This window comes from Chiloscyllium punctatum, chromosome 1 (assembly GCF_047496795.1).
Source record: "Chiloscyllium punctatum isolate Juve2018m chromosome 1, sChiPun1.3, whole genome shotgun sequence".
NCBI classification, from domain to species: domain Eukaryota; kingdom Metazoa; phylum Chordata; class Chondrichthyes; order Orectolobiformes; family Hemiscylliidae; genus Chiloscyllium; species Chiloscyllium punctatum.
Window position 1 is genome coordinate 41477267 of NC_092739.1, and position 26420 is coordinate 41503686.

The window sequence follows — 26420 nt, forward strand, 5'->3', positions numbered from 1 at the left end:
ACTTTTTCTGTGGGTTTTTGACAGCAAGTTGTGACTTTTGCCAAGTCAGTCTTATGAGTGCTAGAAGCCTGTAACTAGTGTATTATTGCTGCCCAGCCAGCTTGTAGCTCCTGCCTGCACTCTCCAAGAGTACCTTTGACTGCCTCATGGAGAAGGCATCCTTCTCTTTGGTAACAATCACATCCAGAATTTGTACCCTATCCCAGGGATGGAACATATATATTCCCCTTAACTGGTTGAAACTTCCCATGTTTTCATTGGCCCCTTCTTTGGGTGAGGCATTTTTTTAGACCACCTGTCTATATTATCAAGAGTTGCAGGTCCACGAACAGTCAGTGCATTTCAGTCTGTAGTATTGGAACCTCCACCTCAGTGCCGTCCTCTAAGCTCTGCCTGACCATTTTTTCTATTTTTACTTTCCTGATTTTTAGGGGTCCTAAAATTGGTACAGAGGATATCGCTTTCACTGCCAGAGTCCTTCTGTTTCTCAAGGACAATAGCTTTGTTTTTCCAAATCACTTCCTGGATGTGTCCTGTAGTCAGACACAAATTCTGTGTGGGCTTGGGAACCGGGGAAGAAACTGACAGGACTGTTATCTCGCCCTTCAGATTCTTGTTTTCTTTTCAAGCTCCTGATTTTTAAGGTAAGCTTTTTCCTGTTTTGATCTTTCTTTCGGCAGCTGTTCGTGCACTGCTTTTAGTTGCTCTTTAAGTTGGGTTACTTCACGATCCCATGGGCTGATTGAGACATGACTTCATTTCTTCGGCAAATTTGTCCATTAATGCAAGGGACCATTTAATTCTGCCTTTATTTTTCCGTTGAGTGGTTTTCCCCAGATCAGTCTCATGTCATCTAAGGTCCACTGCCCTTGGAGCATATTATACTTCTGCTCGATTTTGGTTAGTGTCTTCCCTAATGTGAACTGCACCTCAAGGTAGTTCTATAACTGCCACAGCATTTCTTCTTCAGTTATATCAGGAGGGGCCAACCTGCCTCTGGACATTGTAGGCAGTTTCCCAGGGTCACTCTTGTTAACATAGTCAATGGCAGAGAAATGCCCACAGGAGGAAATTGCCAACGATGCATGAAATAGGGTGATCATGAGTGAGGAGAAAGTGAGGACTGCAGATGCTGGAGATCAGAGCTGAAAATGTGTTGCTGGAAAAGCGCAACAGGTCAGGCAGCATCCAAGGAGCAGGAGAATCGATGTTTCCTTCTTCAGGAATGGCCTTATTGGCCATTGACTACGTTAGCCTATCTGTAGTCTAGATGTGGGGGAATTGAAAAAAAAAGCCAACTCATAAAGGGTTAGGGATCAGGTTCAAGGACTGGATCACAACTCTAAGAAGGAAGCCTCTTACCCTTGAAGTACTGTCAGTGACTGATGAGTTTAGACAATGTCTCCAGCGATTCTGCTAATGACACCAGATTGTGGGATTGTGTTCAAATAATGACCAAAATCGGTGAGTGGTGAAAATAGCCTCCTTTATTCAGTAACCACATGTAGCACAAGATGGAGGCAGCAATAGAATCCTGATTTACAGCTCTTACACTAACCTTTTTAGATACAGTTTTACATATATTAAAATTCCATGACTATGGTGTTACAGTCTTTTAAGTACAGGACACAAACGTTTGAGGGGATTTTGACAGGACACAAATGTTTGAGGGGATTTTGTCCTGAGAGACAGGAGATGGGTTAAAACATGTGGTAAGCTAGTGATTTTTGAGAAGATTTGTAGCTCAGGTTGATGATAAGTATGTAAGTTAGCTCAGCAAGCTAACTTAGTTAACATGTGCTAAGTGCTGGTTGCTACTTCGGATAGGATTAAGAGTGTCTGTTTGGTCTGCTTGCAAAATTAAGAGGAGATAGTCCTTTTGTCTTTTAAGTGAGTAAATGTTAGTAAAAGTACTAGGCCTATATGCTCTAAATAAGTTAGAAGTTGTACCTGTACTTAATAAAAGGATATTAAACTGATTACCACAACTGAATTGTGAGATTTGTATACTACTTGCCGATATGAATAGGAAGGGTTTGGAGGAATATGGGCCAGGTACTGGCAGGTGGCACTAGATTGGGTTGGGATAGCTGGTCGGCATGGACAGGTTGGACCAAAGGGTCTGGTTTCATGCTGTACATCTCTATGACTCTATATGAGTTTCATTCATTCATGCAATTCCACTTAAGCGCTGTTTGACAGTCAGTTTCTTAAAAGGATAATGGCCCAGTTAAAAAAGATATTTAACAAATATATACTAATTGGGTTAAAAATCACACAACACCAGGTTATAGTCCAACAGGTTTAATTGGAAGCACACTAGTTTTCGGAGCACTGCTCCTTCATCAAGTGGTTGTGGAGGGCTCAATAGTAAGACACGGAATTTACAGCAAAAGTTTACAGTGTGATTTAACTGAAATTATACATTGAAAAATACCTTAATTGTTTGTTGAGTCTCTCATCTGTTGGAATGACCATGATAGTTTCACTTCTTTCAGATGTAAATCACAACACGATTTTTTAAAAATTACATTCTCAGGTTAACTGTAACAATTGGTGTCAGCCAAATAAGATGTTGAAGGTGTTAGTCCCCCGTGTTCCCTGACTGTGCCATAATGTTTATACTGATTCTAATCTAAAAAGTGAGTTAACAGAGTCTTACATGGATTCAAGCAGTTTTTGAGCAAAGTACAATGTAACTCTGCAAGTATTCTGTATTCTGTAATCTATTAAGGTCTGGGAGACGGTTGACAAGGGTGATTAATTTAATGTTTAATGGAGACTTGATGGGGATGGTACTGTTTATGATATTGACGCCAATTCAGAGGTAGCTGGGTCTAAACACTGCTTGTAGCAAAAGGCTGATAGGAACTAAAGGTGTGGAAAAGCAGTAATATTTGAAAGGGTTGTTTTAATTTGATCTATCTTCTGATAGTAAAATATCCTACAAAGCCACAGTTTTATGAATGAATGAATGAAACCATATTATAGAAGGGAGTTATGAATGAATGAAACGGGAACATGGTGTTTGCTTGTGAGTGGGTTAATAAAGGAGTTATGAATAAATAGACATAAAGTGTTTGTGAGTGGTAAATATAAAGCACTTTTGAGTGTGTTAGTGAAGGGATCTAGAATGTAATATCTTGCAATATTATGTAAAGTTTGTGCTTTTTACTTTTTTTTAACTTGTGGACTGAAATGAGACAGGAGTGTTTTAAAACCAGTGATTTAAAGGATTGCTGTGTGTTTTGAAAAGCAAGTTAGCTGACAGTCTTGGCAAACATTGTTTGCACAGTTGTTTGAACCAGCAGGAATTGAAGTGGTTGTAGATGAATTGGAACTGAGGGGCTCTGTGTCTGGGTGCAGCTGAAGGTAACCAGAAGTTGATTGGTCTATGGACAAGCATCAAAAAGTGTGGTGCTGGAAAAGCACAGCCGGTCAGACAGCATATGAGGAGCAGGAGAGTCAACATTTCGAGATTGAGTTCTTCATCAGGAATGTGGAGTGGCCCAAGGGAGCTGAGAGATAAGTGGGAGAGTGGGCTGGGGGAATGGTAGGTGGGAATGCGAGAAGTAGAGGTAGGTGGGGGGTGATGGTGATAGGTCAGAGGGGAGGGTCGAACGGATAGGTGGAAAGGAGGATGGACAGGTAGGACAGTTCAAGAGGGCGATGCCAGATTGGAGAGTTGGATCTGAGATAAAGTTGGAGGAGGGGAGATGAGGAAACTGGTGAAATCAACATTGATCCTGAGTGGTTGGAGGGTCCCAGGACGGAAGATGAGGTGTTTTTCCTCCAGGTGTCAGGTCGCTTGAATTTGGCGACAGAGGAGATCAAGGACTTGCATGTCCTTGGCAGAATGGGAGGGGGAGTTGAAGTGTTCAGCCACAGGATGGTGGGGTTGTTTAGTACGTTTGTCCCAGAGATGTTCTCTGAAATGTTCTGCAAGTTGGCATCCTGTCTCCCCAATGTACAGGAGACCACATAGCGATCAATGGACACAGTAGATGGCGTGTGTGGAGATGCAGGAAAACCTTTGTTGGATGTGGAAGGATCCTTTAGGGCCTTGGATGGTGTTGAGGGGGGAGGGCAGGTGCAGGTTTTACACCTCTTGTGGTGGCAAATGAAGGTGCCACACGTTTTGACTCTGACCTCTGCAGTCCTCATTTTGTCTATGGAATAGTGACCGGTTATTGATGACAAAAGATTTTGCACTTCAATGACTGTATGATCAGTTTTTCTCATTATCTTGGGATTGGGAACAAAATAGAAAGAAGTCAGAGTCACAGAGATGTACTGCATGGAAACAAACCCTTTGGTCCAACACATCCATGCCGACCAGATGTCCCAACCCAATCTAGTCCCACCTGCCAGCACCCAGCCCATATCCCTCCAAACCGTTCCTCTTCATATACCCATCCAAATGGTTCTTAAATGTTGCAATTGTACCAGCCTCCACCACTTCCTAGTGTTTCGATATCCACCAACAGAGAAGCTGCCTCTATGTTTCTCTGATGAAAACCAGAGGAACCACTCATTTATAGCTTTTCATTGTCCAGATCCTATTTTCCCTGTTTCTGTTTGTGTGTGGAAAGGCAAGTTTATAATTTGGTTGAGTTTTAATTTGTGATGTTATATACCAACGGTTTATAACCATTTAGTGTGGCTAGAGCTTCACTGATATCTATCATCTCCTCAGGGAGCTAAATTAAGTCTAGAACTCAATGCAAAACCAATCAGGGAGACCACCCAAAGCTTCAATTAAGAAATCCAGTAAAGTGTCATCCTGCTTTGCTACTTAAGGATTAGTGCAAGCAATTTAATAACATGATTTGAATCATAAAATAGATTTACCAAATGAAGATCATCAGGCTTGCAATATTTTTAGCTTTCATCTTGAAAAAACTAAAGAGTAATAGTGACTTTTCAAAACCCAAGTTCATGCTACTTCTTATGTAACCATCTTTTCTTGTGGCTGGGTATCTTGTGTATGCCTGCAAATGGGTGCTGTTGTGAATAAATTCAGTACTGAGGAATAAATATTTGTTCTTCCCTTATTTATAAAAGACACATTCAGAAATCTGTCTGGTATCTGTTCTTGACAGTCACAACACTCAATGGAGTTAAAAACACTATCTTTAAACATATCTTGCTGATGAAAGGTAGAAAAAGGCAAAAGCATCCTCTTATTTTATTAACACTCCCCTGTCCATAATATCTACCTGACGTTTATCAACCTGCACACTATTATGAACATTATAAATGTCCTACTTCAGTCACCCATCTCCAACGAGCTCTGTGTACATGTTGGAATCGAAGAATATGCTATTGGTGAAGGATGAGTTAAACACTACAGAAGTATCTGATAATAACTGATAGTACCTCCTCAGAAATATAAATGTAAACCTACATTTCAATGTCCTTACCAGACAAGCAGACTAATATTCAGTCTCCTGAAGGTTCACGGCAGACAACAAGGGAGAAAAGGTCACCTCACATCCTGATTTTAGCTGGTTTTAAAGTCAATTGTCAATTTTTCACGCTGATTTTAATAATAGTGCTCATTTTCACATAGAGACACGGAAAGAGCAGTACAGGTTGTGAGATGCACATTTTCATTACATTATCAAGCGTGTCTGTAATAAGTGTATTCGTCAGATATCCTGCTAAATAATGACGTTTATGTTGTGAGTCGTACCCATTCAGGATCAACAACTGTGAAAGCTAACAGAAAAAAAAACAGTATTCCGTTCAAACTTAATTGTCGACTATTATCCCCATCCTTCAGAAAAAATCTCAATACTAATACACACGGACTCAACTATTGCCAACACTCAGTTTTTTTTAAAAAAAAGACTTATTGATCCGGCACCATCTCAGTAAGCTCTACTCACCATGACAGGAGAGTGTCAGAAACCGGCAATTTATCACTCCTTTACAAGCCTGTGAATCTGTGTTTTGAAACAATAATATAAGCTTAATGAAATCGGATATGCTATGTTTCACAAAAGACTCAGAAACTGTGGTAGCTTCCATCAGAACCTAATATAAATATTTTAATATCATCCACGATTGAGGAAAAAGAATGAAATTTTCAACAAACCACCCATTCCTACAATCACAATAAAGAAAAGAAAATGTGCGAGGGTGCAGCATTTTAACTCATAGATGGCATTTCTGAAATAAGGTACAATGCAATTGAACAGAGTGAAATTTTCATTTAAAAACAGGTGCGCGTGGGTCCAAACAGTCAAATTTGATTTGAAGGGAAAAATAATGCCTTGAAAAGACCTCTAGATAATGAAATGTTGTCAGGTTATTTGGAGTGTCAACGCGTTGTTAAGACGTGGCGTATCAGTGTGAATGATAAAACACGACAGCTTGTGTGAGATACCTGTCCTGACATGACTTTCTTTATGTGACTCGCACCTGTAAGCGAAGTTGCCCAGTTGACTGGAAAAGCTGAGTGAAGCCGGAGGAACTGCATCTCCCAGGCTGCAGCCAGGCAGCAGAGCGCTGGTGGGAGGTGCGCACGCGCGGGGAGCCCGGCCGACGCAAGGTTCCATACAATCGGATACAATCTCACAGGCGCCTGACGCGGATACATTGTAGCGGCCGCGGCGTGCAACCCCCGACACGCAAAACTGCAAAGCGAGTTTCCGAGATTGTCGCACTGGAAACAAAATAAAAGAAGCCCCTCCGCCCCGAGCTCGGTTGTGGAATGTCCCTCTCCTGCCAGCCGAGTCATTGCGGAGATGTGGCTGTTGCTGCGCTGAGGAGCAGGGCTTCAGTGCGCGCCTTGACCGCGGTGCCGCGAGAGCTCCGTGTTTTCTCTTCTTGTCATCGCCGGTAGGTTGGAAAATTGCAATAGGTTCCTCCAAACTGACGAAGTTTAAACCGAACCCAGGGACGAGGTGAAATTCAGTCGAGCCACAAGCGAGGCGTTGGTGGGACAGTTTTACTGGTAGTGTTTTGATGACTTGTATGGGAGGGGGAGTTGGAGAGGGCATAATGGGCTGAATCACTTTTAAATCACTCAGATTTTAATTTGCAGGTTAGTGATGGAAGTTAGATAAATAATTCAATGTACGACCGGAGGTTTTTTTTTGGTTCTGGTACATTTATAACTTGCTTACTATTTAGCTTTTCCTTCTAAATTTTTGTCTTTGATAAAACGTAATTTGTTAGAAAAGCCTCTTTTAGGGCTGGTCTTTAATGCTTTCTGGGAGGATTTGAGGGGATTCTTTTTCAAAACGGTGAGAACTTGATTTCGTTAGATAAAGAACTTTTGATCAAGTTAGCCCAACCATTGTTTGCAGTTAGTTGTATCTGTCGCCTTCTCCAAAACGAAATTCTGCATTCTCGTTCCAAATGCTCAGTGTGGAGATCATCTCGGGCAAGTTTCGGGATCGAAAGAGATGAGTGGTTTTCAAATGCTCTATGTCACTTCTTTGTACTTCGCATGAGGGATTTTGTGTTTATTGTTGGAGGGTAAGGGAGGCGTATTGTCCGATCCCTTTCCAGTTCTGCATAATTTTAATAATACATGTCTGTATAACGATGTCTTGTTCATGAGTTATGTCATTCAAACCCAGTAGTCAGTAAAACGAGTATTTGGTATTTAAGGTTGTAATCCGGGTGGACAGGCAATGCCATACATTCTGAGCCCACTATCCCCATAGCAACAGTGCGATTCGCGAATGAGTAGCTGAACAGGAGCTTGATAATGAGTCTTCACATGCCAGGTTTTCAGAAAACAGTGATTTACATAGTTTTCCTGAAGAGTGCCGTCGGGTTGCCACACAGCACTTTGCATTTACAAGAGCTGTAGAATTATCCTGAATAGCTGCATCACATTAAGTTGAATGGTATTTCAATTTATTTCAGTCGGTAGCTACTTATCCCATCATTTGTTTTAGTTCAAATTGAACAAGACTTATCTAGCCTAATAGTTTGTACAGATGGAAATTGATGTTTTACTTACTGTAAAAAGACCTAACTTTTTTTTTGTTTTATCAGGGCCTGGGTAGAGATGATGGGTATATGTTAAGGTATTTGTGTTGTACCGTAGATGTACCTTATGTTTATGTACATGGCTAAAATTCTGATTTGCTGGTATTTGTAATGTATGAATCCTTGTTTTATAAATTGGGAAGATGAGCAGGTTACAGTATCTAGTCTGTGATATAAAACAATAATACAGGGACAGTAATGAGCTGTTGAATTTCTTTGGTACCCTCTGCTGTCTCTGAAAAAGTGTGAAATCGGGTTATGACTGGATCAGGAAGTTGTGGTTAGAGTCATAGAGATGTACAGCATGGAAACGGACTCTTCAGTCCAACCCGTCCATACCAACCAGATATCCCAACCCAATCTAGTCCCACCTGCTAGCACTTGGCCCATATGCCTCCAAACCCATCCAAATGCCTCTTAAATGTTGCAATTGTACCAGCCTCCACCACTTCCTCTGGCAGCTCATTCCATACACGTACCATTCTCTGTGTGAAAAAGTTGTCCCTTAGGTCTTTTATATCTTTCCCCTCTTTCCCCTCTCAACCTAAACCTATGCCCTCTAGTTCTGGACTCCCTGATCCCAGGGAAAAGACTTTGCCTACTTACCCTATCCATGCCCCTCATAATTTTGGAAACCTCTATAAGGTCACCCCTCAGCCTCTGACGCTCCAGGGAAAACAGCCCCAGCCTGTTCAGCCTCTCCCTATAGCTCAAATCCTCCAACCGTGGCAACATTCTTGTAAATCTTTTCTGAACTCTTTCAAGTTTCACAACATCTTTCCGATAGGAAGGAGACCAGAATTGCATGCAATATTCCAACAGTGGCCTAACCAATGTCCTATACAGCCACATGACCTCCCAACTCCTGTACTCAATACTCTGACCAATAAAGGAAAGCATACCAAATGCCGCCTTCACTATCTATCTACCTGCGACTCCACTTTCGAGAAGCTATGAACCTGCACTCCAAGCTCTCTTTGTTCAGCAACACTGCCTCGGACCTTACCATTAAGTGTATAAGTCCTGCTAAGATTTGCTTTCCCAAAATGCAGCACCTCTCATTTATCTGAATTAAACTCCATCTGCCACTGCTCAGCCCATTGGCCCATCTGGTCAAGATCCTGTTGTAATCTGAGATAACCCTTTTCGCTGTCCACTACACCTCCAATTTTGGTGTCATCTGCAAACTTACTAACTGTACCTCTTATGCTCGCATCCAAATCATTTATGTAAATGACAAAAAGTAGAGGACCCAGCACCGATCCTTGTGGTACTTCACTGGTCACAGGCCTCCAGTCTGAAAAACAACCCTCCACCACCACCCTTTGTCTTCTACCTTTGAGCCAGTTCTGTATCCAAATGGCTAGTTCTCCCTGTATTCCATAAGATCTAACTTTGCTAATCAGTCTCCCATGGGGAACCTTGTTGAACACCTTACTGAAGTCCATATAGATCCCATCTACCGCTTTGTCCTCATCAATCCTCTTTGTTACTTCCTCAAAAAACTCAATCAAGTTTGTGAGACATGATTTCCCATGCACAAGGTTACTTTAATTTAGTTTAAAATGAAAAATAATATCCCATTTAGAATTCTGTCACAAAAATGAACTAAACTTCTGTTGAAGTTAATTTTCAAAACATCACCAGATATGTAATCCCGCAGCCAATGGATCAGAGCTAAACTCTACAGTTCTACCATATCCAGTGCTGAATAGTGGTGGACAATTAAACAACTCACTGGAAGATGACGCTACAGAAATATCCCCATCCTCCTTGATGATCCTGAATGGAAGCCTGGCATGTCAGTGCAAAAGATAAGGCTGAAGCATTCACAGCAATCTTCAGCCAGAAATGCTGAGTGGATGATCTATCTCAGTCTCCCCCAGTGGTCCGATACAAGTCTTCAGCTAATTTGATTCACTCCACGTGGAACTGTTGGAGACATTGGACACTGCAAACCTACAGTTCCTGACAATTTTCCAGCAATAGTACTGAAGATTTATGCTCCAGAACTTGTCCTCCCCTAGCTGAGCTATTTCAGTATAGCTACAACTCTGGTAAGTAAATGGTAATGTGGAAAATTGCCCAGGTATGTCCTGTGTACAAGGCAGGACAAATTCAACCCAAGCAGTTGCTGCCCCATCAATCTACTCTTGATCATCAGTAAAGTGATGGAAGGTGTCATCAACATTGTTGTCAAACAGCATCTGCGTCTGTTTAACAAACTGCACCCAGTTTGGTTTTTGCCAGGGCCATTCAGCTCCTGACCTCATGACCGCCTTGGTTCAAGCATGGACAAAATTACTGAATGCCACAAGTGAGCTGAGAGTGACAGCCCTTGACATCAAAGCCACATTTGGCTAAGTGTGGCATCAAGAAGTTCAGCCAAACTGGAATCATTGGTAATCTGGGGCAAACTGTCAGCTGGTTTGTTATACTTGGAACATATGAAGATGGTTATAGTTGTTGGAGCTCAGTCATATCAATTCCAGGATATGTCTTCAGGAGTTTCTCAGGGTGGTATCCTAGGCCCAACTATCTTCAGTTGTTTCATCAATTAAGTCCTCCGTGATGAGGTCAGAAGTGTGGGGATGATCACCAATGATTGTACAGTGTTCAATGATCCTCAGATACTGAAACAAGCCGTATTCAAACCATAGATATTGTCCAGATCTAGGCTTGGGCTGACAAATGGAAAGCAACATTGACACTACACAAATGCCAGGCAAGGGCCATCTCCAATAAGAGACAATCTAATCATCATCCCTTGATATTCAATGGTGTCACCCACTGAATACCACCCCTCTTTGGGGTTATCATTGACCAGGAATACAACTCCAAGTCCTCTTGCCATAGAAATAAAGTCCCTCTCTAACACTGTATTGGGTTTGCCTACTGCACAGCAACTGCAATGTTTCAAGAAGGCAGTTCACCATGACCTTCTCCAGGGGAACTAGGGATGGAGAATAAATGCTGGCCAGCCAGCAATGCCTATGTCCCACAACTGAATGTAAAAAGAAGTATTCGTGCTGGATTTGCACTGTGTGTTTACCTTTTACCTTAATTACAAATTCAACCATGATCTGCAATTTGTAGCAGTGCAGATTCATGACTAGAATGCACATTATGATCTGGATTGTCCATGTATTAGGTGGAGAAAAGTTAATCTGTCAGATTAGCTTTTTTCATGTATTATGCAGCTATTATGTTGGAAACGTACAATGTTTAGAATGGTTTTCAGTAATGGCTGAAATGTGTTTATAATACTGGAATTATTTGGCAAAAACTGTGAGGTATTTGATTCTTGTTTGAATTTGTCTCTTGAAACTTCTGTGAATTTAAAAGTCTTGAATGAAGTGTAGTTGTCATAAGGCAATTGTTTATGAAGATTTTTAGACAATAGAATGAGATTGGTAATGAATGGGGATATTTGGGAAAGCTAGAGTTGAGTTGCTCATGAACATTGGTGGAGAAACAGGACTTAATGCTTGTCCAACTATTTATTTTGTTTTACTAACAGAATGAAATTGTGGATTTTGAATGTAGTATATTAAGAAACGAATAAATTTTAGCAACAAAATGTGGGTAGTTAGCGAGAGTTAGTGTTGTACTGAATGCCATCAGTATATTTGAAAGAGGTGGAATTTCAATAGGATGAAGCATGGGGAACCAATGAAGAAAATGCAGAAAAATTTAGTCCAGAGGGCTTGGATTCTTTGGCAGGCCGCAGAGATAAGAAATGTATCTTATTTATGGACTTGATTCTCTACAACACTCCTATTCTACAATTAGAGGTGCTTAAGTGCTGCTGAATTATTGTTCCTGTTGTGTTGGCTCCAGGCATTCAGTTTACAGCTTGTATGCATAACATCAGTCGAGATGAGGAGTCCTTCTCAATAGCTTTTGGGGGGAGCGTATTTACTGCATCAGATCTCTAATGTCCTAGTAATGATGCTTATCAAATGTAGTTTTACTTATTGCTATTGTGCAATGATCCAGTGCCAGTTCTGAAGATACTTAATGGTTGTATATGTTTTCTTCACTTATTACTATATGTATATGCCCAAAATCAAAGCCAAGACAAAGTAGGATTGTTGGCACCAAACTACCTTAGGCAACCTAGTACCACCTACTGGTAGAAGTGGCAAATCTATGGCACAGTATGCCAGGAATGGTCATCTAGAAAATATCACATTTCAATTGAACATTCTTTTTTTTAAAAACTCTGCATTCCTCACTTGTTTGCAGAATGTGGATTGATGCAGCTAGTTCAATACTTTTCCTGCCTGTGGAGTTGTTTTCCAATAATCTCATCCGGGATTGTGTGTTGGCGTGCAAATGCTTCAAAAAAGCTGTGTTTCCCAATTATCAGAGCTTTTGTTATGTCACAGGGAGGAGTGCATGGACAGTTGGAGTTTGTCCTTGGGCACTCCCAACACACATTCTCCTACATCTATGCTTTTAGCAGTTACCAGGGTCATTTTCACTGCAATGCCAATTCCTTACTTACATACACTTCTTGGCATGAATTAGTTTGCTCGTCAGCTACAGATCAAAATGTTACCCTGTTGACAGTTTGGCATACTTCCCAGTACCAGGCAATATGTCAAATAACCACATAATTGTGCACGAGTGATTACTTATTGTTAAGATTTAATAGTGAAGAAAGTTAAATGTAACAATGATTGCTGAAAAAGGCACATATTGTTAAAGTTTTTGTCTTGCATTCAGAAGGACAATTTGCAAGGAATACCAGTGTAAAGGGAAAATAAAATATATATTGTATGAAAGGAGAATGCTGTTTGGCAAATGGATTCTGAATTGTAAAGCATTGCCCTGGAGAATGCACCAGTTAATATTACTGACCATTATCTGCTAGTTCTAATTTAAATTTTAATGTTACTTGACAACTTTTTTAGAGTTTTTAAAAATCGTTTGAAGTTTAATTGTATTTAATTGTCTACTCATGATTACTTGTAATCCTATAAAAAGTGATGGGAAATAGTTAATAGAATTTTTAATTATGTTTTAACACTTGCTAGGAATTCCATCTTTGGAAACCGATTGAACAGCTTTGGTGTATACAGTAATGTCCGCTGTAAGTGGATCCAGTTTTTCTGTAGTTCAGACCTGTGGATATTTTTAATTTGAATTATGATGACCTAAACTGAAGATGATCTTAAATTCAGGGATACCTTTTCATTATAATATACAAGAAGGAGTTACCTTGACTGTCTGATAGACTTGCCATCGTAAGATTCCCTGCTGCATGAGATTTGCATAAGTCACATTTGAACATATTTGCTCTGCAACCTGAGATGATTCCATGGCAAAGATTTTTGGATTTAGTTAACCTTCAGCTGTGTAAAAACAAATGGAATTTCTATGTTATAGAAATGACATTGCAATGAAAGAATTACAGTAATTTCTTATGCTTTGTCCAACCTGGAACCAAGAACATTTATGTACTTATCTCCAGGTGGTTTAAATATAACCATTAAATTTTATTTACTTCAAATAAAAAAAGTAAACTTAAAATAGATCTCATCTTAATAATGAAACAATGATCTGTATGTCCTTACTTCAATCTGCCTGTACTGCTCATCAGCAAAGCTTTTCACTGTACCTAGGTACACATGATAATAAATAAATCAAATTATCAATCTTCATAACTATTGACTTATGTTATGAAGGTGTGGGTGTACTGTACCTTTTTAAGAGAGTTAAAAGCTAGCAGTGACAGCGTCAATTGTTCTCAATAAGATCCAATGTAAACATGTGGTCCAGCTACTGGGGTAGCTCTGGTAGTTAGTTGCTTAGAGACAAAAACAAATTTGAATTAGGCCAATCAGTTTAAATATACCCCCCCAAAAAAAACAAACTCCAATCCAGTTTGGATTTAGTATATTCACAATCTTAAAAGCCAACAACATAATCCAATGCTTTTGGGGGGGGGGGGAGGTGGAGGTGTATAAGACCAGGGAAAATTGAACAATTAAGAGGAGAACTGCCAAACCAATGACATTTGCTCTGTGCCCAGAAAAATAGCTCTCTTAAAGGTTACTTTATTGATCAGTAACCTGTGAAGCAGAATCCCCAAGAAGAAAGGAAGACCGGAATACAGAGAAAACTTAAAGCTGCCTGGTTTTGAGATAAGTTTTTTGTTTTGTAAATCTTAATCGGGGGTTTATTGGACTAGTATTGTAGAAGGGGAAGGTAAGAGATAGGTTAGAGAAAGGAGTTGTAAATAGTTGTTAGTTAATTATTCTCTAGTTTAAAGTTGTTAATGTTTACTTTAAATAGTTCTTGGCCTCTCGAGTTTTTGCAGATTACGGCATGGGATAAATCTTCTCTGTGTTGCTGTTTTAAATATAGCTGGAGTGTTTACCCCGTGTTGTAACACTTAGCCGTGAGTAAAACAAAAACAGATAATCACTATTTTCTTTAATGTTGTAATAGCAATGTGTATTTCAATTATACTTCTTTAATACAGTGTTGTGTTATAAGGTGGATTCTTTAGTGGATTGACACAAAGTTTGAAAGGGGCTTTTAGGGGATGTGGCCAAGACATAGGTTTTTGGAAGATTTCTGGATGTGGCAAATGATGCAAAAAAGTCTTTCATAGTGCTCACCATGGTTAGCACTAATAGCACAAGGGCCAAGAGCATATAGAAGGTAGGTCCAGATGTGGTGAAGGTGGCTGTCCTCATGTGAGATCATGTTAGGTATACTCTGCATGCTTTTAATCTAAGTATCTAATGAAAGAGAAACTGCCTTGGAGGTAGTGCATTGGTGATTCACTAGATTAATTCTGGGGATGAGAGTGGTCGAATAGAATGATCTTGTATTCTTTGGGGTTAATAAGACTGATAGATAACCATATTGAAATACACCGCATATTGACCGCCTTGAGAGTTTGGACATTGAAAGACTGTCTCCTCTGGTTGGAGGACCCATTTTAGTGGCACAGTCTCAGGATAAAGGATTTAAGATTGAGATGGGGAAGAATTTCTTAATTCAGAAAGTTGTGAATCTTTGCTATACTGCACCTCCAGAGAGTTGTGGTTACTCAAGGCTGGGAAAGTGTTTGCAATCTGTAGAGATTAGATGGGCAAGTGAGATCCAAGATCAGCTTTGAATGGTGGCAAAGGCTCAAGGGGCTGAATGGTCTTTTACCGATGCAATTTCCTGGTTTCCAATGCGGTCTTTAGTCATTTACCAGTCGTGAAGTTTGAAGTTAGGTTCAGAGTGAATTTAGTGCCAAATGTTGCATACCTTTTGGATTCTACCTGAGTAAACAGCTGGGATTGGTCGAGTTGAAGACTGAAGTGCTAAGCTTCTGTCTTTTTGATTAGCTGGAGAAAAGGTCTTGAATATTCAGTGCCCATGGGAATACATCTCAAATTACTTTCGTGTCAGGGTGAAGAAAACAATGGATTTGTTTGTGACGTGATTTATGGCATTGGAAACCAGTACGGAGATCTTAAATTTAAAAACCACCGTAACAAATTGTGAAATCAAATTCAATAAATCTGATCCTTCTCTAGGCTATCACCAGAAGATTATATTAAGTTAGAACCAGGATGGTTGTAAAAATGCAACTCATTCATTAATGCTGTTCCGGGAAAGGAAGTTGCTGCCCTTATCCAGTCTGGCCTGTATGCAACTCCGTTATTACACTGTTTTAATTTGACCTGTTGTAGCCTCAAAATAATTAGTGGTGGGGTGGGGAAGGGGGCTCCATTACTGATAGTGTCGCAGACATGCCGAGGAGTTATTTTTGAAAATTGATGTCCAGCAGGATAGGAGAAAATGGAGACTGTTGCAGTGTTAGAAAAGGGCCAGAATAAGATTTGCAGATAAGTTGTTTTAAATGTTGTAAAAGCTGGACACATGGCTGCAAGGAGTTAGCAGGAATCGTCGAGCTAAACATCACAGTCACTGACCAAGTAGCCATCAGTGGCAGGATGGGACAGAAGTATGAGCTCACGTACTAAAATTTACTTAGAATGCAGGCAGTATTGTCCTTGGGCCTTTAGGATGAGCAGAGGACTTTGGTGGAGAAATGAAGTTGGGTATCAGGTATACCTCTACAAGCTGAACCCTTCATAAAATGATGTTGTTGGAAAGGAACTTAGACAAGAAATAGGAGGGAGTTTAGGTAGAGACTTGGTAAAATGAGAGTGATCATTCAGATAAAGGGCAATTGCAGAAATGGTGGCTATGTTGAGGTAGACTGGAAAGTAATCATGGCAAATTGAGACCGCTGATGTAGGCTGTGGAGGCAGTGTATAGCTTTGGAAGATGCAATTGTTGAACACGATAAAGGGAACAGAGAAGCCAGAGAGTCTGTGGTAACGTAGTTACAGCTGCATAGACTATAATTTTTCAGCACTGATTTAACTGTGGTTGCACACTGGAAAAGGGTGGTTTCGGTAGAGGATTGTGATGGTGAGTTCGGGAATTTGATGAGAAAGGGAGGGTGGAGATATGCTAGTAGTTCAGAACAGAAGGTGAGTTTCTGGACACAAAACTACTTGTTACTTTCTCTGGCAATTTTTGTTTTAAATAAACAAGATATTATTTGAGCCATATAAGAATTAGAATAATATGAACGCAGTACATTGAAACTACTAATGTTTACACCATGAGCATTGTAGCTTGTTTTTATATCAAAATTATTGTCTGTGAAATCATTTTAGTTTACAAGAGTTTTTTCGCTTGCAGATGTGACTTGTTTGCTCTGTGTTATTGATCATTTATCTATTTGCTAACCTGCACAATTTAAACACTATCCATATTTCGTTCTTTTCAGTAACAAGCTGCTGGAAAACTCGAAAAGAATCTTGTAAATAAGAAAGGTGCATATGAGACCCTTAACATTAAATGTTTCTCTCTCCACTGCTGGCGCCAGATCTGCAGACTTTCTGAATAATTTTTTTTCCCTCTGATTTCCAGTATCCACAATATATTGCTTTCATTTATTTCAATTATAAGTTTATTATTCTCCTTTACACTGCAACACTTATTGATTCTTTCCTAAACCACTTTATTTAAATTTGCAGTAACAACCTATAGTTACTTCTGAATTTGGTTTTAAATATATACTGACAAGGATCATATTTGGAGTGGCCTTTTCTTAAGTCTTAATAATGTAAATGCTACTAATGGAAAAGCATTGCACTAAATTGGGGGGAAAAAGCATGCATTCAATACTGTCTTCGTGAAATAATTAGATTCTTCTCCTTGTCTGAGCATGACATGTTGTATTGATACAGATGTGGATTTCCAGGAACAATGATGTTGTAATGAGATGGCTATTCTTCTGTTACAATGGGATTTCTTCATATGTGAAGTTGGCAGAGAAACAGAATGTGGGATAGGTTTGTATTCCAGTAGTAAATATTATATCTGATGTAGTCACAAATGGTAGCTCAATAAATGAGGGGGCAGAGGAAATGACTCACTTTTGTTCGGAGCAAATAGATGTGTGTGTGTGTGTGTGTGTCTGGGAAGGGATCCATGAGTAGAGATTGTTCTGTCCCCACATTTTTAGCTTTAGACTGATGAGAGGGAAAAAAAAAATCTGGAAGTGTATTTCAGATAGTTGTGTTCTTTCTTTCGGTTCCAGTAACTTGAGCTTCCAATTTTTTCTGATGGTAAATTGCTTTTGTTAGCTCGCACAATTAACTCAAGTGCAAAGAGGGAAAGAAATGATATCTGACGAATCCTTCATTTTTAAAACATAAAATTCTATTTGTTTGTTTTAAAATGGGTTTTGGTTTTAATTTTTGTTTATGGAACCTCTGCCAGACAATAGTTTGTTTTAAATTGTGGGAAGTGGTGTCGCTAGCTGGTCAACATTTATTGCCCAGCCCCAGTTGCTCTTGAGAAGGTGGGGGTGAGCTGTCGTTTTGAACCGTTAAACTCTCATGCCCTTAAGAAAGGAAATTCCAAGAATTTGACCTAGTGATAGTGAAAGAATGGCAATGTATTTCCAAATCAGGTTGGTTAAGCTTGGGGGGGCACTTGCAATTGTGTTTCCATGTCTTGCCTGCCATTGTCCTTCTAAGTGGAAATGGTCATGGATTTGGAAGGTATTTTAAAAGCTAAATTTGTGTAATCTGTCATTTTAACCTGCAGTAATGATTGTTTTCTATTTTATTCTTGCTCCATTGAAGGTTGGGAGAAGGAAATTTTTTTGTTTTGAGAATTGTGCACTTTTCATCTTCTACAGAAGTAAAACAAAAAAGGTGCAGGTGAACTATTTAACCCAGCAATATCAGGTCATTTTCTAAGACTTTTGATTTTAGAAACAAAACTTAATTTTGGAACAAACTATATTCGTGTACATCATCTTATTGGCGAAGTCAGGAGTACATTCCTGTGTTGAGCATGGCTTATATCAGATTTTACCAAATGTTATTCCACTGTGACCCCTTTGAAAGGTGTTGCAGTCCCTCTGAGAATTGGCAGTTAAACGAGTATATGAAGGGAACTATGACAGCCGAACAAAAGGAAGAGAGAATAGAAAGGGCTTTACATTCCCAGAATTTTAGCTTGCTATCCCACTTGAGTTCCTGACCCCTACTTTGAGAAGCCCAAGTTTATACATTTTGATTTCAGGATTGGCTGCAAGGAGGTTTTGTTGAGAGTTGCGGCACAAACACGACTTGTATTTTTAAGCCTTTGTGCATGGCAAGTACGTTGAGCCAATAGTGCTCAAATTTTATCTATAAAACACAAAGGGTGAATGATTCTGCCCAGGCCAAGTTTCTGCTAATATAGTATGATATATTTTTTGATTTAGAGTGCATTCCTTCTATTTTCAACTCACATCTGTGTATATTTTAAATTGGACCAATTATTATAGTTGTCAGTGTTTATACTGCGGTGTAAACAGCTGCATGTCCTCCCGTAGCCAATTTTAGTTTCAGTTCTCCAGAATTAGAGGGAAGTCATTTCATTTCATTTCATTTGTCCTAAATTTCTTACAAAGTGTTTGCTTGCTTCCCTAATAGGCAGAGGTTGCTCTTCAGTTCCGCCCACTTCATTTTGCTGATTCATCAAGCTAAAAGTCTGGAGCATTAAATAATAATTGCACCCTGTTCCAAAAATCTTTTAGCACTTCATACAGCTAAATTTCAATCTTAATCAAAAAAAATTTTCTTGACATTTAAAGGCCTCAAATTTCAAACAATCTTGCCACCCAGCATTAAGTGATGACATTTTCTTCTGAAAGAAATTATTTTTCTTTGCTCCAGCATGTCTTTCTTGGAAATCACAACACGGCTAATGAATTTTTCCAAAGTCTTTAAACAAGATGGATTCAAAAAATAAAGGCACAGAGTAGGACATGGATTTAAAATGTTGAAGCATTAGACCGTATTCCAAGATTTGCTTTTTATACGTGTTTAGCAAACTTCTAGTGTGGAAAAGAATTGTACAATCTAGGATAACAATTTGGTACATCTGCCAATCTAAAGCATATTATATTCAGTAATTCCTAATGCAGAGCAGGGTTCCTAATCTCTGCTAAATGACCAACCATTGCTTTCTTTTGCTATTAATCTGCCACCAAAGTCCCAGTGTTTATATCTTTGACACTTCTTAAATGCTGACCTTCCTTCTGTAGGCTTCTATTCATTCAAAAATGCTGCACCATTGTATCTTTACCCATTTTGACTATTTATTGGAGAATTTTATTTGCTCTCTGCATGAGCACATACCAATTACATGGAGCTATGCAGAAACTTATTTAGAGGTGAGGCCAAGATTGGGTTTGTGAAGTGATGGCACTTGCACAAGTGTATCTTAGTAAGAGTTGACACTTTCAGGGGATTATGGGTAAAATCACTTGCTGCTTTGTAACTAACTCCCTGTAACTTTAAATGTTCTCCATGAACATTTTTGTTTTCCCAACTTACCTTTTCTACAAGGCACTGTTGAAAACTAGCTTCAACCAAGCATTTGATCTACACAGTAAATCGTTTTGCCTTGGTGTTTGTTGTTTCCTCATATCTTTGTGAATTAACTTGGAATGGTTTTAATGCTCCTGTAGACGTACAAATTGTTAACTAAAGTAAGTAAACAATGTTCTAATTTCATTAAAATTGGAAAATAGACTTGAACGTTGTACTTTCAGTTGCAGTAAATCATGTGCCTGTGATCTGGAAGGGTACGTGTTGGGTATTTTGCTCTGGGTTTGCAGAGTTCATGTCCAGCAATTACCTCAGTTAGTGTTAGCTGTGTAGCAGCAATTACAAAGACTTTTACTGTGTCACCAATCTCTGCATTGAGGAAATGCAAGATTGCAGTTGAACAGCTAAAATAAATAGTTTTTATAACTGAAATAGTACAGTGAATCATGCAAAAGGTGTTAGATGTGAGAAGATCAACTTTTTTAGACTAGTAGTCCATAAAGCATAAAACTTGTGATATTTTTCATAACGCAAAGTCATGTGATTTTCTAGTCTTGCCAAAACTGCACTTGCAATGTACTTGAAAAATATCCAAATCTAACTGAAGACTTCTTTTTGATGCTGGAATTGGCTGTTGATTATGTCAAAATTAGTTGCTGAAAGCACCACAGAATGTTATTGCAAAACTTCAGGTGCATTTTAATCAATTAATGAGTAGCAAATGTCTCAGAATCTGCATGCATTTAACAATTTGTCCCATCTTAATTAATCTCGATCAAAGTTCCAGTTAGACAAATTGGAGCCTGCCTGTTATTTTTAATATTGCAGAAGATTATAGGAGATTATAAAACAAAAAAAAACCAGGGGATTCTATTTTGATTTAGTCCCTACCCTCCCCTGCACTGTTTTACTCACACAGCAAGGAAAAAAAAGAAAAAAAAAAGAAAAGAAAAAAATGAATAAAATAAAATAACATAAACAGGTCCAGGCAGCGGGCCGTGGAGGGGGTCGTTAGGGCTGACTGCCTGCCCCTTTTCCAGGGTTACGTTAGAGCCCGGGTGTCCTTGGAGAGGGAGCACGCGGTGTCTACCAACACCCTGGAGTTGTTCAGGGAGAGGTGGGCGCCGCAGGGAGTGGAGTGCATTATTTCCCCCTCCAACTCTATTTTGATTTAATCCCTGCCCTCCCCTTCACTGTTTTGATTACACAGCATTGCCCGTTGGTGTGAAGGGCACTGCTTATCACTGGCCACCCGGGTGTTTTCCTATCTTCTTGGTGGTGGAAATCGAATAAAGATTCGTACACTTTGTGTCCTTCACTGTGTCTCACACCTGCACACACACACACCATGGGTGTTGGGGAAAAAAATGAGCACTACCGCAGTTTGGTGGTAGTGTGGGGGTTAAATTTTATGTAAAAAAAAACAAACCGGATTGTCAGGGGTTCTGTTCCCTAAAAAAAAAGATGAATAAAATAAAATTTCTTGTACATGTTTAAGTCATGCGGAGTTCCAACTGGTAGTGTGAGCGGTTTTGCAACAGTCTTGTTTACATTGAACATAAATGTAAATTTAATGAGGTGGCATTGCAATTAATATGCCAGGGAAGCTTCAGAGAAAAGTGCTCACTTAAAAGTTTCAAGGCCAAGCAAGTGGAGACCTGCTAATCTTCATAGCAGTGATATGGTATTAGAAAGTCTTGTACAACCCTGACCTCTGAGCAAAAAGATCTGGGTTCAAGTTCCACCTGCCCTGGAGGTTTGTCACGACATGATTGGGCAGGTTGATTTAAAATGACTAATGTTGCCTGTCTAATGTCTTCTCTGTTTTTTATTGGGGAGATGGAAATAAAGTTAATTTAACAAGAGTTGCCGACCGTGTATCCACATAGGTCCTTTCTTAGTACAGTACACAACAAAAGATGGCGACTAGTCTAGAAAGGAATTCTTTTGCAATTTAATTTTAGAAATTACAAACCGAAGAACAGTGACACACTTATAACTATGAAAGTTGATTTTTGAAGCAATTTCACTGTTTTGAAAAATATGTACATTATGTTCAGGTACACTCAGTGAGTCAGTAGGGTACATAATTGTAGAAAAATAGCATTGAAAGCATATTTGAGAGCAATGGAGAAATTCAGCCTTCTTGAAAACTATCATGTTTTCAAGTGAAGAATGCATATTTGGCTGAAAGCCAAAAACTAGGAGAAGTTACATTTAGTAGGGACTAGGGAAAAAAAACTTGTTCTTTCAATGTGTGTGTGTATTGCTGGCAAGGTCGCCATTTGTAGTCTTTCATTAATTGGTCTTTAATGGAGAGTCCTTCTGAGACCATTTCAGAGAGCAGTTCAGAGTCAACCACCTTTTCCGAGAATCTGGAGTCACGTATAGACAAGACCAGGAAAGAACGTTAGATTTCCCTCCCAAAAGGTCATTAGATAGTTATCAAAGATAAAGTGAGGACTGCAGATGCAGGAGAGTCAGAGTTGATAAAGTGTGGCATTCAAAAAAGCATAGCAGGTCAGACAGCACCTGAGGAGCAAGTGAGTCGACATTTTGGCATAACCCTTCTTCAGGACTGGGGAAGTCGGCTGAGAGATAAATGGGGGTGTTGGGCTAGGGGAAAGGTAGATGGGATGGCGTTAGGTAGGAGTGATGGTGATAGATCAGTGGGAAGTGGAGCGAATAGGTGGGAAGGGAGATTGACAGGTAGGTCAGGTCAAGAGGGCGGATCTGAGTCGAAGGGTTGGATCCAGGATGGGGTGGGGCGAGGGGACATTGGGAAACTGGGGAATTCAATGTTGAGGCCACGTGGTTATAGGCTTCAGAGGCAGAAGATGAGGTGTTCCTCCTTCATTTTGCTGGTGGCCTTGTGTAGGTGGTGGAGGAGGCCCAGAATAGACATGGCCTCACGAGAGAGTGAGGGGCGAAGGTTTATGCCCAAAACGTTGACTCTTGCTCCGCAGATGCTGCCTGACCTGTTGTGCGTTTTCTAGAGCCATGCTTTATCAATTTATAGTTATCAACACAAGGACTAACTTTTGATTTCATATTTATTCATTGAATTTAAATTTGAACAGCTGCCATGCTGGGATTTTGTTCCCAGCACACTAATAAAAACAAAGTGCTGGAATAACTCAGCAGGCCTGGCAGCATCTGTGGAGAGATGAAGATCTTTACCTCTGTTTCACCCTCCACAGATGCTGCCAGACATGCTGATTTTTTTTTCAGATCTCCAGCATCCACCTTACTTGGATTTTCTTTATCCCTAAAGCATTAGCCTGGGTGACTGGTTCAGTAACATCAGAGCTACACTTATGTCTCCCCATTATTCATTTGCTCGAATGAGGAATTCAGATGAAAGGAGAGTATTACAAGCATCCTAGAGTTCGGGTTCCTCCAACAGTTCACAGTGGAAGTCACAGAAAACCTGTATATTTGCCAGCATTGTAGAATCCACCAGAAAAGCAAATTGAACCAGCGATTTTGACAAAGATAAATAGATTAACATCATGGTATCAAGCATGAAGTGGAGCTTGTGGTCAAAGTTCCAAGTTGACACAGTCTTGGCAGAGTCAAGCTAATTGTAATGGATGCAGGTGTACCCAGACAGCAAGAGAACAAATAAAAGGACAATGTTATCGGGGATGCTGGAAATCTCAAACAGCAAGATCACTGGGGAAATTCAGTAGGTCTGGCAGCATCAGTGGAGAGAGAAATGGAGCCAATGTTTCAAACTGAAAGGTGCTGGAATGTTTTTATATAGTTGTGGCAGAGAAGGAATGAAGAGGGCAGATGATGTAAAGGCCCAGTGCTAAAGACAAAAGGGATGTTAACAGTAGTGGGAAAAAAAACATGTAGAACGGGTATAAACTAAATAATGTAAAAGGGAGAGAATGAGTCCTCTCTACTAACAGCAAAGTAACAAAGATAGAAACAAGACAAGGTTTTGTCTTCTATACCTCCACCTCCCCTTTAACCTCTTCTCCAATGTAAGAGAAATGGAGAACACATATAAGGTGGTTAGTTACAGATTTCAATATTGAGATCTCGAGGCTGCACAGTACCTAAGCAGAAAATGGGATGTTGTTCGTCAGGTTTGTGCTTTGTTGGAACATTGCAGTGAGCCTAGGACAAAAATGTTAACTTGAGAGCAGGATGGTTTATTGCACTGGTAAGCATCCAGGAGGTCAGGGCCATTTTTACGAACAAAGCTGAAGTGTTCCATGAAGTGCTCGTCCAGTGCATCTGGTGTCAACTCACCAGGTAGACTGCTTCAGAGAAAGATGGCAGAAATCTCTAAGAAGGATGAAAAGAGAAGTTATTTTAATTACTTCTTTCTGACTTCTTTTTGTTGAACATACATTGCTGTAAAGGAAATGGTGTAACCTGCTCTGGTAATACTAGTCACTTTTTTTACTATAGTCACACCTAAAATCGTTTACAACCCAACTTGTTAAATTTCAGGTACTGTTAATATTGGTTAATTACATAATTCACCAGAATTTAATGTATGTTTTGCTTTACAAATGCAAAGGTAATATCTTGTACTGTACAGTTGATCTACGTTCACTTAGTTTTTCTCCCGCTGCGAGGAACGCCAGGGCCTGTGTGCAACAGTGACTTCTGGAACCGGGAGTCAATGAGTTTGTAATGCTGAACAGTGCATGGACCCTCTTGTCTGGCTGTGCAAGAAAGCAACTTAGAAGGAACTTTGCAGCTGAACCATCTGCTGTTGTTGTATTCTGTAGGGACGTGCATGTAAAATTAGTTCAAAACAGTCTGCTTACTGTAAAACTGTCTGATTCTTTTCTCAGTGCAACGTAGATCAGTCTTGTTTCAATAAAATGCTGTAGTCTCTCCCTCAACAATTTGGACAGCTGGAGGACTCTCAGGCAAGCATTGGGAGGCTGTAGCTGGTAATCTGCAAGAACACTAGAAAGAGCAGGAGTGGACTGTATGACCTGTTCACTAGTTAATGTGATAATGTTTGAACACTTAGGGTGCTTAACCCTACCTTCCCACTCAATGCCCACATCCCTTGACTTCCTGAAAGATCAAAGATTTGTCTATCCCATTCTTAAATTTAGTCAGTGATGGAGCATCCACAACTGCCTGGGGTATAGAATTTGAGATTCACAACCCTTTGTGTGAAGGCATTTTTCTTTCAGTTATGTCTAAACGATCGATCCACTAATCCTGAAACTTTGTCTGTGTTCTATATTATCCTGTCAGGGCTAGCAGTCTCAGAAGCTACCTTGTCAAGCCCGCTCAAAATCTTGTATGATTCAGTGGCATCACCTCTCATTTGTCTAAACCCACGAGGTATAGACCCAAATCCAGAGATTTAGACCCAGTTTACACTGCCTTTCATGATCCATTGAACATTCCTTACCAGTCATTGAGAAGGGAAACTGAAGGCCATGGCTTCAGGGTGGAGCATTGTTGGAGGTAGGGTTTCAAAGTTTGAGGTTGAGAGTGTTGTGGGGCTTGGTTATTTAACTGCAGTTGAGGAGACATGGAAATACTAGAGATTCCTTGTATGGCTCAAAGGAGCATTCTTGATCAGCTCTCCTGACCTATGAGGATAAAATGGAAATAAATTGAAAACTTCCCTTCAGTGTATGTATGGTTGCAGGATCCTGCTAGTAGCAGCTTTTGCCCAGTGTAGCAGATTGAGTCTTGATAGCATTATTGAAGCCTGTTTGTTTCCTTTTCTAAGAACTGGTCTATATGGAGGAAGTGATGGATTCTGGCCTGCCTCTCCAATTTCCCCATGTTATCAGTTACAATCGGAGCCAGAATATGCCTCAAGAACAGGAGAACGTAGCTACAAGACAAGACAAATAACATAATAGAATCCCGACAGTGTGGAAACAGGCCATTAGGCCCAACAAGTCCACACCGACGATCTGAAGAGTAACCCACCCAGGCCCATTCCCCTAACCTATTACTCTATTTTTACCCCTGACTAATGCACCTAACTCTCATATCCCTGAACATTTTAGGCAATTTAGCATAGCCAATTCACCTAACCTTCACATCTTTGAATTGTGGGAGGAAACCCACGCAGACACTGGGAGAATGTTCAAACTCTACACAGACAGTCGCCTGAGGCTAGAATTGCACTCAGGTCCCTGGCGCTGTAAGGCAGCAGTGCTAACCACTCAACCTTAAATAAAATTAAACCCCATTTCACCTACAACTTTTTTCAAAATTCAAATTACTCAGCTTTGGCCCTCAATGCACTACAGAGTACCTGCAGCTCCTGATTTGTTTAATATCATGGAGCAGTCAAATATGGTTTAGTTTGGCAGTTATGTAATTAAACAAAATTTTTTTTGTATTTGGTGTTTATTAAAAATTTCCTTTTGATTTTTTTTGTACTCTCAGAAGCTCTCAGAATTATCTTTACAAACCATTCCATACAGAATACCAATTTTTGATGCATACTATTTACAGATTATGGAACATTAGTTGAAATCTTTA

General features: G+C 39.8%; 1 protein-coding gene across 3 annotated transcripts in view; it reads left to right on the top strand.

The window, feature by feature from the left end:
• The first annotated feature begins 6491 nt into the window (after positions 1–6491).
• Positions 6492–26420, top strand: part of ptpn13 (protein tyrosine phosphatase non-receptor type 13) — a 265404-nt gene continuing 245475 nt past the window's right edge. Inside the window, exon 1 of one of the 3 annotated variants that reach the window (XM_072547657.1) lies at positions 6492–6846. The gene's annotated coding sequence lies outside the window, so the exon portion shown is untranslated. Of the gene's footprint in view, positions 6847–6930; positions 6962–7032; positions 7052–26420 lie in introns of those variants that run through there. The other 2 variants (XM_072547747.1, XM_072547874.1) reach the window with 2 other exon arrangements.